Source organism: Chlorocebus sabaeus, chromosome 12 (assembly GCF_047675955.1).
Source record: "Chlorocebus sabaeus isolate Y175 chromosome 12, mChlSab1.0.hap1, whole genome shotgun sequence".
Classification (NCBI taxonomy): domain Eukaryota; kingdom Metazoa; phylum Chordata; class Mammalia; order Primates; family Cercopithecidae; genus Chlorocebus; species Chlorocebus sabaeus.
This window is the reverse complement of record NC_132915.1, coordinates 72,617,033-72,636,571: the sequence shown is the minus strand read 5'-3', so window position 1 is coordinate 72,636,571 and position 19,539 is coordinate 72,617,033. Positions and strand designations below refer to the sequence as shown.

Sequence of the window (19,539 nt, the reverse complement as noted above, 5' to 3'; positions counted from 1 at the left end):
GATTCGTAGTTCTTTTTGTGTACTGAAATAGTGGAACCTGAAATGACAACAAAACCTTTAATAAACATGAGCAATCTCATATATTTTTACAATAAACTTATTTTAATTCTTATGGTAATCTTCTGTGGCAGTAAATACTTTATTCATCTCATATGCATAGAAACAGTTTCTAGAAGTAACATGGCATACAGAAAAATGTACTTATTTTTGAGAGAAATAATTGAATACAATATTTAGCTCCTTCATATAAGATATTTATAATTTGGGAGAGATATTTATCCAGTCTTAAATTCAGGTAAATATGCATATTCTTACCTAATAAGAATAGTTAAATAATGTATTTCTTTTAATAATCAAAGAAGGTAGCATTAAAACTACTACACAGTGAAACCTCAACAAATATTAGACACATTCCCTCCCAACTTCAGAGTGATTAATAATTTTTATAAAGTAAAAATCTAGTTAGTGGTAAACCATGCTTCAAATTCAAATATGTCAGGCTCCAAAGCTTATAATTTCCATTCTTTAGACAGAGGGATTTTATGGAAATATTTTAACACTCTGGAAAACAGGCCAGATTTTCTGGCAAAAACTCTAGATATGGTAATCAGATTTTATAAAACAATATGTTATCTCCCATGATTTTATGAATAAAAATGCTAAAAAATATTGCTACAATTATCCAGCCAGGCCTTAAGTTGATATGTGTTCAAACTAAGATTATATATGATGAGTACGTCTTTAGCATGACTAAAACCGTTAAATTACCATTGAGTTTTATTGTAGAAAGAGATGCAGGACATCAGTTGATCTGATATTGTATACTATGTTATCTAAAGCTGTCTGGGAGACACCAGATTCATTTGTCTACCAAATAATATATCCCATGCATATTATCTCTAAAGTGCATGTATGTATTGTAATTGAACATATCCAAACATTTTTGTAGTATATGAAATCCAAACAGCCTTTACTCTTACACATTTTCTCAATGGAAGTATAACAAAAGTACAGTTATCATCATGTAGAATCACAAACAATTTATTATTAAAACAATAATCTAAACATTCTGCTTCCATTGGAGCCGATGTAACAATATCAGATCAAGCTCTCCACCAGTGATAACTATCAATTCTAAACAACAGAACAAGACATAAACCCACTTGAAGACGCTGAAGAATGAACAAAAACTGGAAGAAGTGACAATTGGAAGAAAGAACAAGAAAACACTGGATATGTTTTCAAGATTTTAATCGAGAATAGGTCCCAACCTGTACCATGTGAAACAACTAAAATTCAAAGAAAAGTCTTTAGTTTTGGTGGCTTGAAGGGTAGATTTCATGGAAACAACAACTATTGAATATTGAGGTGGGAAACTCTTGAAGAAAATGTAAGAAAGAAGAGAGACAGAATTAGAGTGGGAACTGAAATTAAATGTATAAACTCTGTCCAAATATCTGCTGAAACGTGACCCACGATTTCATGGGGCAAACTCCAAGCAGCAATTTATAACAAATGTCTAGTGGAATGTTTCTTTTACATTTTCTATATTGTAGGTTTGCTCTGAGGATGAAATAAGCTAAAAACTTTTAAAAAAATTAAATGTATGGATCACATAATTAGTCTTGTGAAGATATTATGGTGAAGAAGAGAAAATAGAATAGAAAAAGAACAAAAAGAAGAGAAAAACAGGAGGATGAAGAGAAGATGAAAAAAAGCAAGGGGAAGAAAATAAAGAAAAATAAAAAAAAACAACTTTTTGGCAAGTGTTTAGAACTCGTCTTTAATGATAAGAAGAATATAAACTTCCTTTAATTTTCATTTTAAACTTGGCTTTCGAGTGTTTCATTAAGCAGCTTCTGTATTTGTAGAAGACAGCATACTCTTGGATTATTGGAAACATAATTTGAAATTAAAGACTGAATTGTGCTCTCCCCTACTCTTAGCTGGAACCTGAGCCTGGTATCTTAGAATTTGACTGTCTTCGGAGGTAAAGTCTTTAAAGCAGTACTGAGTTAAAATGAGATTATTAGGGTGTGCTCCAATTCAATCTGATGGCTGCCCTGTAAAAAGAAAAGATGAGGATATACCATGTGAGGACACAAGTACGAAGCAAGTGGTCATCTGTAAACCAAAGAAAGAGGTCTTAGGAAAAACCAAACCTGCCAACACCTTGACTTTGCACCTGAAGTTTCCAGAACTGTGAGAAATAAATTTCTGTTTTTTAAACCACCCAGTCTGTAGTATTTGTTATGGTAGTCTTAGCAAACTAACATACTTAGGTTCACATCTGGTTTCTCACATTTACTCACTGTATTAGTAAACTTAATTATACTCTGTAACCCTGTTTCTCCTGAAAAATAAAAAAAATAAAACTACTTTTATCATATTAAAATACTAATTAGATAGCTTGTGGTGAGATGATAATGATTACTAACATTATTAATTTTAACATTTGAAACGTTAATATTTTGAATATGCAAGAAAGGGAGAAAATCCCAGGTTAAAAAAATGGCTCTAAGTTGCAAAAGTGGTCCTTATCAAGCTAATAGTTAAATCCAATTCTGTTTGACTCCAAAGCCTATGAGCTTTGTACAAAAACAACTTTCAGACATAATTATAAATGTATTATTTTATCTTATGTTTTTTACATGAAGGAAAAAATCAGTTTTTAAATTTCAAAAACAATTTCAAATGATGAACAAAGTGCTTCTCTAAATCATGCAAGCTGTATGATGAAAATAATTAGTGTCATTTGCACATGAAAAGAATATTGTTTTCTAAAGAGGTTATCGAACAGATCAAGCTACTTCTCCATATTGTCAAATCTACCTACAATTTCAGTGAGGAAATCTGAATAATGCTATTATTAAAACTAAAAAAATAATTTTATAATTGATAATTAGACTATGTTAAGACAAAGAGGTTTATAATAAAAGAAAATTTATTTTAAAATCTTTTAGAAGGGACTCAATGAAAAATAGTTGATGAGAATCCCGGCACTTTGGGAGACCAAAGCAGGAGGAATACTCGAGGCCAGGAGCTCAAGGTTACAATGAGTTATGATTGTGCCACCGCACTCCAGCCTGCGTGACACAGCAAGACTCTGTATCCAAAAAGTAATAATAATAATTAAATTGAATTTTAAAAGAAAGGAAAAGAGACATTTAAAAGGAAAGGAAAAGAGAAATTTAAAAGGAAAGGAAAAAATCCGTATTGAGTTGAGTGAGATCAGACCCATGTTAGCATGTAGGATTCTTGGGCTCTTGAGTGAGACAAACCTAAAGAAGAGCTACTGTTCTTACTGGCTCTGTAACACTGTGTGTGTTATCAATTCTCTATGACTCAGGTGTCTTACATGTCAAATGAAAGTCATTAAGAACAGTATATATATCATAAGACTAGTGCAAAATTATGTGAAATAATCCTTGTAGGCATTTAGCAGAGAGCTAGGTATTTTGAAAAACTGGTTCTAGTTGCTGTGCAGAGGCAGAAAAAATATCAGGATTAGAATTCTTTATGCTAGTTTACGTACTGCAATGTACCGAGTCATTAATCGTAGCACTGCCTCAGTTCTAATCAGTGTAAGCCCAACAGCAATACTAGAGTTACATGAATCGATGCCACCTGGCAGAAAACATTTATTCAAAAGTGATTCACTGAATAGGCCTGTAATATACCCATGACATATGTTCAATTCATCATTTTTCCCAGAGTAAAATAATTATACATTGTCAAGTTATCGCTTATTTATTCAGAAAATTGAGTAGGAAGAGAAGATATTTATAAATAAATCATTATTTCTTCTATGCTAGATCTCTTGCATAGTTCATTTTATTTGACCTTTTTGATCTCTGAAAGTAAGCTCTAGGTCTTGGGTTAGGAAATCTTATAGTAATTAGTAGATTAAAATGAATTGTCGTTTTTCCCACAGATTTTCATTTATACATCTTACTTTTTACTCTAGGAAATGGTATGTATACATGCTTTGCTCAGTGGGTACTTATAATCAAGATATAAGATCCTTAGTTTTGAGGTAACAAATGAACCTTTGTTTTTTAACATTTATTATGGCATAATTAATATATGAAAATTGCACAGATTTAACTTATACATTCTGAATTTGCACCTGTGCATACACCTAAGGTATCATCACCACAATGAAGGTAATAAACATGTCCATCACTTCCAAAAATTTATTTGTGATCTTATGTGTGTGGAGCAGGGGTTTGATTTGGGGGGGGTTAATTTTTGTTGTTGTTGTTAGTAAGGACACTTAACAAAAGATCAATTCTCAACATTTTTAAAAGGATACAATATTGTATTATTGACTATGGGTACTATATCATATCTCTAGAATGTATTCATTTTGTCTAACTGAAACTTTATACCCATTGAGCAACAATCCCCCATTTCCCTCTCATTCCCCCCAGCCCCTGACAATTGCCTTATAGTCTCTGATGCTATGAGTTTGACTACTTTAGATACCTCATATAAGTAAAGTCATGCAGTATTTGTTCACCTATGACCAGTTTATTTCACTTATCATAATGTACTTTAGGTTTATCCATGTGATTACAAATTATAGGATTTCCTCTTTTAAGGATAAACAAAACTCCAATGTATTCCAAATGCAACACATTTTCTTTACCCACTGATCTGTTGATGGGCACTTAGGCTGATTTGGTATCTTGGCTATTGTGAGTTATGCGACATAAACATGGTGAGACAGATAACTCTTTGAGACCTTTATTTCTATTCTTTTGGATATATACCCAGAAGTAGGATTGCTGGATAAGTGATAGGTCTATTTTGAACTTTCTGAGGAAATTTCCCCTTGTTTTTTATAGTTTCTGCACCATTCTACATTTCCACCAACAGTACATAAGTGTTTCCTTTTGTCCACATCCTCACCAACAGGTTTTTTTTGTTGTTGTTTTTGTTTTTTTTTTTTCTTAATAATAGCCATGCTGGTAGGAGTGATTGGATATCTCATTGTGGTTATGATCTGCATTTCCCGGATGATTAGTGATATTGAGCATCCTTTCATATAATTTTAGGCCACGTATATGTTTTCTTTGGAGATATGTCAATTCAAGTCTTTTATCTATTTTTAAAAATTAGGTCATTTGGCTTTTGTTCTGTTTTGTTTTCCATGTTGGTGTAGTTTGTTTGCTGAGTTGTAGAAGATCCTTATGTATTTTGAACACTAACCGCTTTTCAGATAGATAATTCAGAAATGGCTGGTCTTGGTGGCTCATGCCTGTAATCCTAGAGCTTTGGGAAGTAGAGGCAAGTGGCTCTCTTGAGCCCAGGAGGTAAAGACCAGTCTGGGCACCATGGTGAAAACCGTCTCTACAGAAAGTAGAAAAATTAGCCAGGCATGGTAGTTTTCCCCTGTAGTCCCAGCTACTTGGGTGGCTGAGGTGGGAAAATCAACTCAGCCTGGAGGTTGAGGCTGCAGTGAGCTGTGATCACGCCACTGACCTCCAGCCTGGGTGACAGGGTAAGAGCCTGTCTCAAAAAAAATTAAAAAGGTAATTCACATTTTTCTTCCATTCCTCAGGTTGCCTTTTCAGCCCGTTGATATTTTCCCTTGCTTTGCAGAAGATTTTTAGTTTGATGTAGTTCCATCTATTTATTTTTGCTTTTGCTGCCTGTGCTTTTGGTGTCAAAGCCAAGAAATTATTGCCAAGAATAATGACAAGAAGATTTTCCTCTGTTTTCATGGAGGAGTGTTATAATTTCAAGTCTTATATTTAAGTTGTGAATTCACAACAGAAGGCAAACATTTCCCAAGGTTCTAAGTGCACTCGGTTCCTTCCCTCCTGAGAAGCTAGCCCAAGTCTAAAATGTTTTCTTTTTAAATATTCTTTAAAACAGTGTCACATGACTAGCAAATGAGGATTATTAAAGCCTGTGTTACCATGTCATTCACACACCTCTACTTTCTGCTTGATTTTGCACAAAACACCCATAATCACTCATCTTTTTCTGCGTTGTTACTGTTTACTTTGCTGAGGACGGTCAGTTTTTTGTCCACTTTCTCTTCTATGGCCTACCATAGAGATAACATGCAGATTTACCACATAGACTGTAATTTCTTACATAAGGGTACCTCAGTGCAGCAGAAAGAAACCTCATTGTCATTCTTCTTAGGAGACAAAACAAAAATAGAATCAGCAGGAAAACATCCATGTTCAGCAGCTTGTGCCTTCTTGCACTGAGACTTTAAACTGAGAATGCTGAGGATGGGAATATTTAGGAAAATAAAACATTCAAGTTGAGTGACTGAAGTTCAGAAATGTAATATTTTGCCAATTCATTTTAAAGAAAAAAAGAAAAAAACATAAATCCAAGTACACGAAAACACCTATGCGTAGACTACAGGTTCCTACACAGTTACCATATGCAACAGTGGCTTGCCTATTAGCTTCCTGGCATTTTGATTGAAATAATTTTGCATTTGGATAAAATTAAAATATCTTTACTTTTACATCTTTCTGTTACCCACACAATGAGTGGTTTCACCACTTGGCAGATGACAGTTTAATGACCAGAATCAAAGAGTATTTAACAATTTGCAACAAGTAAGGAGGATTACGGGGATAGTTCCCAAAGCAGCATCTCCCCAAACACAGGTGAAAACAGGGCTGTTATTGGGAGTGGAGAGTAACTGAGTCATCTATGTAGAGGTGGAGTAAAGGCAACACAGGCATAGTCGCTGATCATACTTCTATATATTTCACATGGGTGGAAAATGGCAAATAACATCCTCCCTGGGTGGAGATTTTAATATTGTAATGAGAGGAGTTTCCCAAAATTCAGCTCCAACTCAGGCATTTTGGATTATGTTTTTCTGGAGCTGAGCTTCTTCCTGGAAACATTTTGAAATATTAATAACGTGGATTTGAGGTGCAACAGTTACAAGTGAGCACTTTTTCCCCAGGGACCCTGGATTGCTTTTACAAATGAAAATAATGGCATATGTTTTTATTTATGCTAAGGAAAAAGGTGAATAATGAGAAAAAATTAAAATAATAAAGATGTTCAGAAATGAATGGACAGTTATTCTGATGCACTGGTGAATAGAATTAAATTAGTGCAATATTTCTGCAAGGAAATTTGGCAAGATCTACAGAAAATTTAAATTATCTTAAATTTTTAAACTCTACTTTTAGAAAAATAATGTAGGGAAGCTGTTAATCACAAGGAAATGTAGATAGGTGATAGAGAGATGATAGATATATAGAGAGATAGATAGATAGATAGATAGATAGATAGAGACAATACCTACAGTAATAGCCTAGAATTACTCAGTATATACTAAAAACAAAACATTCCTTGTTTGCTTTGTTTATCTTACTCATTACATACTCAGGATTTTTTTTTTTTTTTACAAGAATGTAGTCACTATGACTGGTATCCCATGTGATGTGACTTTAGACCCAGTTTTTTAATGGAATCACATATTTAGTGAAAATTAGAAGAAAAATGGATGAATATATAAAGTATTAGACAGTCATAAAATGTAATAGCATAAAACCATTTAAACTGTATAAAGGAGATATAGCCCTGGATGTTCACAATGTATTTTTCAATAAGACCACTGTTATCAAATTGTACATGAAATTTTATTTCATCATGCCTATGTGTGTATGAATATGTATGTGCCTATGCATGCATACATAGGCACAAATTTTTTGTGCATGCATATATATATATGTGTGTGGATATATTTATTAATATGAATTTATACCTACATGTGAATGTATGCATATGTGCATGTCCCAAAGTGTACAGCATATGTACATTCATGTGCATTCACGCATAAATAGGCTTACATCAAAAATGTATCCACCACAATAAAGTATGCTTTATCCCTGGGATGCAAATTTGGTTCAACATACACAAGTCAATAAATGCAATTCATCACAGAAATGGAACTAAAGACAAACATCACATGATTATCTCCATAGATGCAGAAAAGGCTTTTGATAAAATTCAATACCCCTTCATGTTAAAAACTCTCAAAATGGAAGGAATGAACTCTGGTTCACAACTGCGACAAAAAGAGTAAAATATATAGTATTACAGCTAACCAGGCAGATGAAAGATCTCTATGAGGAGAACTACAAACCACTGCTCAAACAAATCAGGATGATATTTTAAAAAAAGGGAAAACATATAACTGATTGTATTGGATGTTTAGACAATAAGTAGTATCTGCAAATACTGAACATTATAACATTTTTCTTTTCATTATTTTAATTTTTTAAATTTTACTATTATATTTCATTGGCCAGAAACAAAATAGAAATATAAAATTAATGCCTAAATTCATTATTTATACTTGATCTTAATAGAATTGTTTTTTGTTTTTAATGGTTCTTTGGTAATATAACATACGATGTAGAGATCAAATAGGTATTCTTTACCAAAACAAATGATTTTTTCAGTGTTTCATGAAAGAAAATTTTATTGGCAATGTGTTGGACCTAAAGCTAGACGAAATTCTATGCTTTTAAGCTATGCAGAAAAAAAGATGCCTTTGTTTCTATAAATTGGTTTGAGATAGATTGTTTATCTCAAAAGTAAGAGTCAAATGAACATCATCATTTCTTTTCCTTAAATCTATCATAATTATCAATTGTACCTTTTCTTTGCTTTCTGAAAAAGAGATCAGATATGTTAATCCTTCTTTCATGGTTTTCAATATGAATTTAAATTTAAAAAGTGATCATTTTAATTGTTTACAATTATTTATTATCACATCATCTGTTATATATTACTTTGCATCCTGTTTTTTCTCACTTAAAATTATTTTATTATGATTATCCCATATCATTAAAGAGTTTTCACACCTTGGCCAAAAGCATGCTAATATATGCTGTATGATATAAATTTAAAGTCTGTTTTCTTGTTTTTATATATTTTGTTTTGTTAAAAAATTTTGGTAAAATATCTCATAGTTTTATCTGATTGTTGTTAATGTTAGTAATTAAATTTTTGAAATTTTCTTCATATAAACATATATTTTCCACATTCATATTATTATATTTATCTTGGTTGTCATTGTCATTGTAGCTTAGTAACTTTATTATTTTTGTGAAAATCACACTTGTATGCCTCTTATTATAGATGCGAATTACTGCTCCAAAGTCACCTTCTAACTTACAGAATAATTTATTAAAAGGTCAAATATTGATACTTTTTCTAATATAAATGCAGAGATTAGAATAGAAATAGATGTAAATGTACATGTACCTACAGAATACAATACACATATATCTATAAATTTATATACACCTCTGTATACATGTATATAAAGATTATTTAATAAAATAAAGAAAAATCTTCAGATCACACCAATAATTTTTAATCTTCCTATAAATCCCTCTTAATGATTAAGTCCTTCAACAACTTCAATCGAAATATCTCTTAAGAATTTTTATTTTAAAAGATTTGGAAAGAAAGATTTAGGGCAGACAAGCCTCTTACGTGATTGAACTGATTTCTGTATTCCATGAACAGTGAATAAATAGTGATGAGGACAGTAAAATATGTCAACAATTAACAATTACTAGTGATACTTTATTTTGGTTCTTGCTTTTCTAAACTGTTAAACACAAACATATAAGTATTTAAAACATATATTATTTATTATACGTATGATCATGCTTATTTAAAAAAAAAAGAATTTTTATTTTGCAGTCATGTGCCACATAACAACTTTTCAATCAATGAAGAAATACATATGTTATTTTGGTCCCATAAGATTATAATGCAGCTGAAAAGTTTGTTGCCCAGTGATGTTGTAGAGATCATAATGTATTAGAACAACACGTTACCTTTCTAGGTTTAGATATACAAATTCTAACCATTGTGTTACAATTCGCTGCAGTATTCAGTACCGTAACGTGCTCGTTTGTAGCATAGGAGCAACAGGTTATATCATATGGCATAAGTGTGTTTCAGGCTATACCATCTAGGTTTGTGTAAGTATACCTTATGATGTTTGCGCAAGGACAAAATCACCTAATGATGCATTTCTCAGATGGCATTCTCATCATTAAATAATGCATGACTCTCTATATAAAGTATGAATATATACATACAGTTTTATCATGTACGCATATGTATCTTTAAATATTTATTTTTAGTTTTCTCAGTTTTGAATGTCAATATACATTTCAATCTGATTTTCTGGATATAAGTCTAAGAAAGCTTTGCTACTTCCTTTCTGTCTGAATGTGCATGGTGCCGCAGCTTCCTCAATAAATATTAATAATAGCACGTATGTTACAAGGTCATTACGATAATTAAATTAGTTGGTGTATGCAAATAATTGAGAACAGTGTTTGGACTATCGTAAACGTTATTTAAACTAATGGTTAGCAATTACTATCACGATTGTTATTATATTCAGATTACATTTTATTTTTAAATAATAATTTATTTGTTTTGTAGGTAGTGGGTGATCGTTTTATTTTGAATATTTATGCTAAAGTTGATAAGTAAAATGGACCTGTAATTTATCCTAGATTTTTGACATTTTACATGCATACATACAGACACACATATTAATGCTTTATATCAGCCTCAAATAACTGTGGAACGATTTTATTTATCAAAAAAGTGTACATATTTGGTACTTTGTATTTCTTGAAAATTTGGTATCAAAAAATAGGAAAAACTATTTTCTTTTTAAAAGATGTATACCTAGCAAATTAATTTGAGTCATAAATGTAGGATTAGTCACACTTTTTTGTGGCAGCATAGGTAAAATGTATCTTTCTATGAATGATTTTATTCACCTAAATTTTTACATGCATTGATAAAATGATTTTACACATCATTGTTTTATGAGTTTTATTTTATTATAATTAGTTCCTTTTGTTTTCCCCAGAAAATAGCTTATTAATTTTTTTAATATCATTTTTTGCCTTTAGGAATTAACTTTATATTTGTTTATTGATTAATATATTAGTGTTTCTTAATATTTGTCTTCTATATTATTTGGATAAATATTTATAATTCTAACAACACTTATGTAAAATATTTAGTTTTATAATTTTCAATATTCCCTATCTTCTAATATAAGCATTTAATGTTATAGTTTGTGTATTGCTTTAGGTGTTTCTCATAAATGTGGAATTTGTGGGATTTGGATTTTGAATTTTGGGGGTACATACACAGGTTTGTTAAATGGGTATACTATACCTTGGTAGTGAGCAGAGTAACCAACAGGTAGTTTTTTGACCTGTTTTCCACCCCTCCCATATCTAGTAGTCTGCAGTGTCTATTATTCCCATGTTTACTTCCGTGAGTGCTCAATCTTTGACCCCACTTTTAAGTCAGAACATGGGATATTTGGGTTTCTGTTTATATATTAATTTGCTTAGGATTATGACCTCCAACTCCATTCATGTTGTTGCAAAGGACATAATTTTGTTGTTATTTATATGGCTGTGTGGTATTCTATGATGTGTGTATATATATATATCACATTTTATTTATCCAGTCTACCACTGATGGACACCTAGGTTAATCCCATGGTCTTTGCTATTGTAAATAACACAGCAATGAATGTATGAGTGCATATGTCTTTTTGGTGTAATGATTTATTTTCTTTTGGATATGTAATGGGATACCAGTAACGAGATTGCTGGGTTGAGTAGTAGTTCTGTCTTTTTTATTATTTGTTTATGTTTTGAGATGGAGTCTCGCTCTTGTTGCCCAAGTTGTAGTGATCTCGGCTAACTGACACCTCCACCTCACAGATTCAAGTGATTCTCCTGCCCCAGCCTCCTGAATAGCTAGAATTACAGGTGCCCACCACCAGGCCCGGCTAATTTTTTCTATTTTTAGTAGCGACAGGGTTTCACCATGCTGGTCAGGCTGGTCTTGAACTCCTGACCTCAGGTGATCCACCTGCCTCAGACTCCCAAAGTGCTGGGATTACAGGCATGAGCCACCACACCCACCAGTTCTGTTTTAGGTTATTTGAGACATCTACAAACTGCTTTCCACAGTGATTGAACAAATTTATATTCCCACCAACACTGTATTAGAGTTCCCTTTTCTCAACAGCTTCACCAGCATCTGCTAATTTTGTTTTTTGACTTTTATTAATAGCCATTCTACATACAAAAATTAACAGAAGATGGATTGAAGTTTTAAATGTAAGACATCAAACTACAAAAATTCTAGAAGAAAACCTAGGAAATAGCCTTCTCACCATTGGCCTTGGCAAATAACTTTTGACTGAGTCCCCAAAAGCATTTGCTGCAAAACAAATATTGATAAGTGGGACCTAAATAAACTGAAGAGTTTTTACATAGCAAAAGAAACTATCAATGGAGTAAACAATCAGTCTATAGAATGAGAAAAATTATTCACAAACTATGTGTCCAACAAAGACATAATATTCAGGAACTTAAATCATCATGCTAAAAGCAAATGACACCATCAAAAAATGAGCAAGGTACATGAACAGACCCTTCTCAAAAGACATGCAAGCAGCCAAGAAACATGAAAAAATGCTCATCATCACTAATCATCAGAGAAATGCAAATCAAGAAAACGAGACAAATTCTATTTTCATTTATTTATCTTGTTCTAATGTTTTCTTATACTGGCTTAAGATACAATAAATACTATATTTTCATTTTTCCCAATAGTTAACTTTCAAATTATACCCTTTACTTTTAAAAAGTTTGTATAAATTTATGGGGTAGAAGTGCAATGAAGTCTAAAATCAGTTAGATTTCTTACACTGTCTCCCTAAAAATACAAAAGATTGGAAGGGTGCAGTGGCTCACACCTGTAATCCCAGCACTTTGAGAGGCCGAGGTGGGTGGATCACTTGAGGTTAGGAGTTTGAGACAAGCCTGGCCAACATATCGAAACCCCGTCTCTACTGAAAATACACAAATTAGCCAGGTGTGGTGGTACATGCCTGTAAGCCCAGCCACTTGAGAGGCTGAGACATGAGAATCGCTTGAACCCAGGAGACGGAGGCTGTAGTGAGACAAGATAGCACCACCGCACTCCAGCCTGGGTGACAGAGCGAGATGTGGTTTTGGGGAAAAAAAAAAAAAAAGTTTTAAAACATGTGGTCTCCCATCACTTATCTATTCACGTAACATGTTCATTTTGTTCTGCATTCTAGATATTTTTAATCACATAAATTAATTATAATTCTATTATTTATGATTTTACACAAACCAATTTTTGATCTTTTCTACTAGGCTCACAAATTTCCTTGTGTATTCTTCCATCTTGTTGCTCAGTTAGTTAGTTTGGTATTGTTTTCATTATAAAGAACAGCCTGTAGAAATTTCTCAAGTAAAAATCTACTCTTTAAATAGTATCAATTTTAGCTATAGTAACATTGATTATTTTCTGTCTTCCATCTGGTCTTTCCCATTCTACCTAGATTCTGTTAAGACATATATGAATTCTGCTTATTCCAGTCTCCATTGCTCTTAAAATATTTTTCATATCTGTAGTTTTTAATATTTTCTCAATTTATTATAATTTATTAATGTCTTCCATGTAATTGACTTTTATATCAGCTATAAGTTTAATATACACAACAGTTATAATTTCAGCAATGTATATATGTTATATGTAACCTCTAAATATTTTAAAAATTTACTTTGGAATTAAATTTTGTTTTTCTGTAACTATTTCTTACATAGCTAACATATTCAGGATATGATTTACATGAATACTTCAAATTATAGGTTTCTAAATTTTGTACCTGATAACTGGGGAAGATTTTATATGTACCTTATATATGTTAATTGCCAAATAGATTCACCTGAAACTTGATCGCAGGTTTTATTAACCACTAATGTTAGTAATGCCTAAGAAATAATACAAGGTAGGAATTGCAATGTATACTATATCAACAAATCCCAATATCATCAGGATTGGCCTGAGTCCTTGACTGTATGCAACACTGAAAGTATTTCTAAAAAAGATATTTATTTTAAGACTGGGCATGATGCCTCATCCCTGCAATCCCAGCACTCTGGGAGACTGAGGCGGGAAGATCACGAGGTCAGGAGATCAAGACCACCCTGGCCAACATGGTGAAACCCCGTCTCTACTAAAAACACAAAAATTAGCCAGGCGTGGTGGTGCATGCCTGTAGTCCCAGCTACTCAGAAGGCTGAGGGAGGAGAGTTGCTTGAACCCGAGAGATGGAGGCTGCAGTGAGCCAAGATCACAGCACTGAATTCCAGTCAGAGTGACAGAGCGAGACTCCGTCTCTCTCTCTCTCTCTGTGTCTGTGTATATACATATATACATGTATATAACACTTAGTTCAGGAAAGCATATAAACCTGAATAATAGGCAAAGTGAAAAATAAGACTATTATTATGTTTTGTCAAGTTTAGCTACAATGTTACAAAAGCTGCAGGATCCAGTCAACACCACTGAACATCACTGCTGCATTTTAAAGAGATTTTAAAATACAGATTATATTGCAGAAGCAGCTAACAGATTTCATTAATTCTGGAATCACAGTTATGACGTGCTTACTGTGTACCAGGTTCTCTGCTAAATCCTTTTACCCATATCATCTTATTTAATTAACATAAGAACTTTGAAATAACTAATACTATTCTTTTTATTAGATAAGAAATTGTGGCTCATAGGTTTTTAAAAAAGTAAAAGGTCATACTTACAATAAAAGCAGAATTCAGATTATGTTCCTAGATGTGTCTGATTCTTTCAACTGTAACTGATAAATATTTCTCTATTTTACTCTCCAATTTTTAAAAAGTGATGTTCCATCAAGGCAGATATGTTCAAAATAAGTAGTGGTATTTCGACTTCCTCAACGTAAGAAACAGTTAGAGGCCAGGTACTACTGTCTGAACACCATGGAATAATTCTTTGGTTCTTGAAAATTCCTTTATTATACTCTCCTGTGTCATCCAAAGACCTTGGAATTTTATGCCACATTAATTCTCTGCTACTGACAACATTTTCTTCTGTTACCAAGATACTGTGATTATTTGGGACTCATCATAGTTCTCCTTAATGGGACAAACTCAAGGATTAGTACTCTATGTTCTGGAATGGTAAACTGCTTGAAAATGTTTAAAGTTGAAGAGGAAAGAGAAGAAGATTTTGGTTTAAAAGGGGGTGAAGTTAAAGACAGAACTATTTCTAGAAAGAAATAGAAATATGCTCTGATTGGAGACTAAGTTTGTTAAGAGGGAAATGTCTCTAATAGCCTCAGAAGACTGGGAGGAGGAGGAAAAAAATAAACTCAAATAACATGCACAAACGTTACATCTTTACTAGGAAGCACAATGTATTATTGTTGAAAATAGCAAAAACTTAGAAACAAATATTCTTCAATTAATAATTATCTAAATCAGTGGTTCTCAGCTAGGGATAATTCTGTCCCCCAAGAGCATTTGTCAATGTGTGGAAGTATATTGGCTGTCACAGCTCAGCGCAGACTGCATCTGTCATTTAATAGGCAGAGTGAAGAATGCTGCTAAGCATCCTATAATGCACAGTAGATCCCCACAACAGAAAATTACCCAGCCCAATATGTCAATAGTGCCAAGGATAAAAAACCCTTAGTTAAATCACTTGGAATATATGCATATTATAAAACATTATAAAGCTGTTAACAAGAAGAGCACATGTCCATTTATGTATTATCATAGAAAGGTCACCGAGGCAGCCCGGTGCAGGGGCTCACGCCTGTAATCCTAGCATTTTGGGAGGCCAAGGAAGGCAGATTGCATGAGCTCAGGAGTGCGAGACCAGCATGGGCAACATGGTGAGACCCCGTCTCTATTAAAATTTAAAAACAATGAAATTTTTTTAAAAAAATTAGCCAGATGTGGCAGTGTGCGCCTATAATCCCAGCTACTCGGGAAGCTGAGGCAAAAGAATTCCTTGACCGGAGAGATGGAGGTTTCAGTGAGTCGAGATGGTGGCACTGCACTCCAGCCTGGTGACAGAGAAAGACTCCATCTCAAGAAACAAAACAAAAACAAGAATGTTCACCAAGGCAATGATATATTTGAAAAATTAAATAAAACACAAATGCAAATATTTAATATTTTTTTCATTTATTTAGGCAATAAAGGTAAAAGAAGTATGCTTATGCAAATATATAAAGATAGCAACAATGATATTGAGCATTTACTGATTTCCCATCATTGTCCTAAGTGTTTTAAATACACTCATTTATTGAATCCTCACAATGACTGTAACATCTAGGTACTATTGTTATCAACACCTTACATGTTAGAAAAAAGACACAAAGAGCGAAGAAATTTGTTCAGTTATCACACAGCTATTAAGAAGAAACTCTGGTACATAAGTCCATGCAGTCTGGATCCAGGGAGTACATATTCTCTATCATTTCTAGTCATATTAATTTACAAGGCAAGAGAAAAAAAAAAGATTGAAAATCAACACATTCAATAATTCAGAATGTGAAAACACATAGAAACGGACATGCTTTCTTATGTTTTATTCTCTATAATTAGGAACTACTAACATTATTAAAAAATACTTCATTGATGCTGCAATGTATTTAAAGAATAATTATGGTTGCCTATCAGATAACAAATCAACTATGCTAAAGAAAGGAAGAGAGGAGATGGAGCAAGGTGGCAGAATAGAAGGCCCCAACCATTATCCCCCTCTGCAGGAACACCAAATTTAACAACTATCTACACAAGATAAGCAACTTCATAAAAAAACAAAAATAAAGGGAGCACTCGCAGTACCTGGTTTTAATTTCGTATTACTAAATGAGATACTGAATAGGATAAGAACATTTGAATTGCCGGTGCCACCCCTCCCCTATTCCCATGCAGTGGCTGCATGTCATGGAGAAATCTGTGCCATTGGAAGAGAGAGAGCAGCAATTGTGAAACACATTGAGCTCAGTGCTGCTTTGTCAGAGTGGAAAGCAAAACTGCACTGAACTCAGCTGACGCCAACCCATGGAGGGAGCATCCTAACTGGACCTACCCAGCATGGTATCACCCATCCCAGTGGTGGAAACTTGAGTTCTGGCAAACCTCGCCACCTGCGCTGATGTGCTCTGTGGCCCTATATAAACTCGAAAGGCAGTCTAGGACACAAGGACTTTAAGTGGACTTCAGGGGAATGTGAAGTACTGAGACACCAGCCAGAGCAATTAAAGAAGGGCTTGTACCACCCCTCTCCCAACCCCAGGCAGCACAGCACATGGATCCAAAAGATACACATTCCTTCTGAGTGAGGACGTAAGAGGGAAGAGTAAAGAGGTCTTTTGTTTTGTATCTTAGACACTAACTCAGCCACAGTAGGATAGAGCACAAGAAAGAATCATGAGGCCCCCATTCCAGACCCCAGCTCCCAGATTAAATTTCTAAATGCAACCTGGGCCAGAAGTGAAGCTGCTGCCTTGAAGAGAAGGACCCAGTTCTGGCAGGATCCATCACTTGCTGACTAAATTGTCCTTGGGCATTGAATAATTTATAATGACACCCAGACAGTACGCCATGGGCCTTGGGTGAGACTGAGACATAATGGCTTCTGGTAAAACCCAGCACATTTCCAGATGTGGCTATGGGGAGAGACTCCTTCTGCTTGAGAAAAACAGAGGGAAAAGTAAAGGGGACTTTGTCTTGCACTGTAGATACCAGCTTGGCCACAGTGGGGTTAAAAAACTAGCAAGCTCTTGGGATCCCTGATTCAAGCTCTTGTCTCCTAAATGGCCATTCTGGACATGCGCTGGGCCAGAGTGGAGGACACTGCCCTGAAGGGTGAGTTCCAAGCCTGGCAGCATTCACTACAAGCTGACTACAGCGCCCTTGGGCCTGAAGGGAATATCGGTGGTAGCTTGGCGTGACTCTTTCTGGGCCTGGGATGGTGGTGACTGTGGAATGAAGCTCCTCTGCCTATGAAAAGGGGAGGGAAGAATGGTAAGAATTGTGTCTCTTGGTTTGAGAGTCAGCTCAGTCATAGAAGACTAGAACACTAAGTAGACATCTAAGATCTTTGACTCCAGTCCCTAGCTCCCAGGAGGCATCTTCAGACTTGCCCAGGGCCTGGGCGAGCTGGACACCCTAATGGAAGGACACAAGCCTGGCTGGCTTCACCACTTGCAGATTGTAGAGCCCTACCTCCTTGAGAAAACACAGGCAATAGCCAAGTAGTGCTTATATCAGGCCTTGGGAGAGACGCATTGCTGTGCTGATTTCAGATCTGACCCAGCTCAGTCCCAGTGGTGGTGGCCCCAGGGACTCTTGTGTCACACTAGCCCCAGCCCCAGGTGGTTCAGAACACAGTGAAAAACTCCATTTGTTTGGAAGAAAGTAAGGGAAGAGAACGTGAGTTTCTGCCTGGTATTCCATGGAATTCTTCCAGACTTAAGCAAGACCATCAAGGCAGTAACTCCATGAGTCTGCAAGACTCGTGAGCTTGGATTGCCTAGTGATGCAGATATAGCTTAGATCACAACACCCAAGTCCTTTCAAATACCTGAAATTCCTTGACAGGGAACATCTAAGAATTATTGGCCCTAAAGAGGAGGTAGAGAAGGAGATAGGGGTAGAAAATTTATTCAAAGGGATAATATCAGAGAACTTCCTAAACCTAGAGAAAGACATCAACATTCAAGTACAAGAAAGTTATAGAATATCAAGACAATTTAACAAAAAGAAGCCTACCTCAAGGCACTTAAATAAGCAAACTCCCAAAGATCAAAGATAAAGAAAGGATCGTACAAACAGAAAGAGAAAAGACAAAACACCAGTTTTTGCAGAAGATAGGAGGGTATGTTGCAGATGGATAGAGTTCCTTTTGTCTAGTTAGCAGCATGTAACTTGATATGAGACATTAATACTAGCCTAATAACTTATTGTCAACCTGTACAGTGACATTGAGATAACAAAAATGACTCGATTTCTTTGCTCCTTGCATTCCTATTGCTATATTTCCCCAGACATTTGAGAGCCTATTGAGTTATTATCTCAATGCAGGAAAACATCTTATGTCTTATTAAAAATATGTGTTTATGATAAGATTATTGATTTTCTCCATTAATTTGTTTCTACAGTTGCTATCATTAATGTTTTATGTAAGATTCTTGACCCTATAATGCTAGAGAGATTATGAGTAACTTATTAAGCTATGTATAATTGGTAGTGAATTTTTGTTTTCTTTTGATGTTCTTTATGCTTACTGTTTTCAATTATGAGGATATATTTCTTTAATAATAAAGAAATTAGAATAATATTTTAACATAAAATGGGTTAAGAATATAACTACACAGGCCGGGCGCGGTGGCTCAAGCCTGTAATCCCAGCACTTTGGGAGGCCGAGACGGGCGGATCACGAGGTCAAGAGATCGAGACCATCCTGGTTAACACGGTGAAACCCCGTCTCCACTAAAAAATACAAAAAACTAGCCGGGTGTGATGGCGGGCACCTGTAGTCCCAGCTACTCGGGAGGCTGAGGCAGGAGAATGGCGTGAACCCGGAAGGCGGAGCTTGCAG

The 19,539-nt window shown here is 34.5% G+C and overlaps 1 long non-coding RNA gene across 1 annotated transcript in view; it reads left to right on the top strand.

Moving 5' to 3' along the window:
• LOC140713084 (uncharacterized) overlaps positions 1 to 19,539 on the top strand; it is a 237,398-nt gene that overhangs the window by 56,683 nt on the left and 161,176 nt on the right. The gene's annotated exons all lie outside the window — the stretch shown is intronic.